Below are 782 nucleotides of genomic sequence, written 5' to 3'. Positions count from 1 at the left end.
TCTAGAGATTTCCCCTGACCTAAAAAGAAATCGTCCTGTCTATATGCTTTCTACTGAGTCACAGAGGGAGCATAAAGCTATGACTTTTCTGCAGTCAAATTAAAAAGGCCATTTTTTTTTATCTTGTGGATTTGCATTCATATGACTATAGCATTGAGATATGGATCATACATTCTTCTGAACTTGTCATTGACTTCCGAATAGAAGATGCGAAGCTATATTGACCAAACACCGATGCGTGTAGTTCAAACTGTTGGAGTTATAGACAACATCTTTCGAAAATCTGAAGACTGAGTACTAGGTCAAAGGCGACATCTGTACACAGTGCAGTTTTCTGGGATGGGAGCCAGCCCGTGGTCATTGAACTTGTTAGGAAGCAGACTTTTAGCCAGATCGTGGTGGTCCACGCCTTTAATTCCAGCGCTTAGGAGGCAGAGGCAGAAGATCTCTGTGAGTTTGATGCCAGCCTGGTCTACAGAGCGAGTTCCAGGACAGGCTCCAAAGCTATGCAGAGAAACCTTGTCTCGAAAAACAAATAAAAAATTTTTAAAAAAATTTATTTATATGACATTATGGGGACAATGTCTATAAGGCTGTTTTTATATCTTTGTTTCAAACACCGTTTCCATCTTCTAGGACAATGAGTGCACACATCTCACTCCTGATATTTTAGAAGAACCATGTCATTCTGATTCTAGAGCACCAAAAGAAAGGACAAGGTATTGTTCCCATTACCTGTAGGAAGGGTAAAATGATGACCAAAGTTTCAACTACGTATGAAT

The 782-nt window shown here is 39.8% G+C and overlaps 1 protein-coding gene across 1 annotated transcript in view; it reads left to right on the top strand.

The window, feature by feature from the left end:
• The window catches only part of LOC101991860 (cysteine-rich secretory protein 2-like), a 30740-nt gene that overhangs the window by 12283 nt on the left and 17675 nt on the right, over positions 1-782 (top strand). The window contains exon 2 of the mRNA XM_013350983.1: positions 637-719. The gene's annotated coding sequence lies outside the window, so the exon portion shown is untranslated. The remainder of the gene's footprint in view (positions 1-636; positions 720-782) is intronic.

The sequence above is a fragment of the Microtus ochrogaster genome, linkage group LG2 (genome assembly GCF_000317375.1).
Source record: "Microtus ochrogaster isolate Prairie Vole_2 linkage group LG2, MicOch1.0, whole genome shotgun sequence".
NCBI classification, from domain to species: domain Eukaryota; kingdom Metazoa; phylum Chordata; class Mammalia; order Rodentia; family Cricetidae; genus Microtus; species Microtus ochrogaster.
The sequence above is the reverse complement of the archived record's forward strand: the minus strand, read 5'-3'. Positions and strand labels throughout refer to the sequence as shown.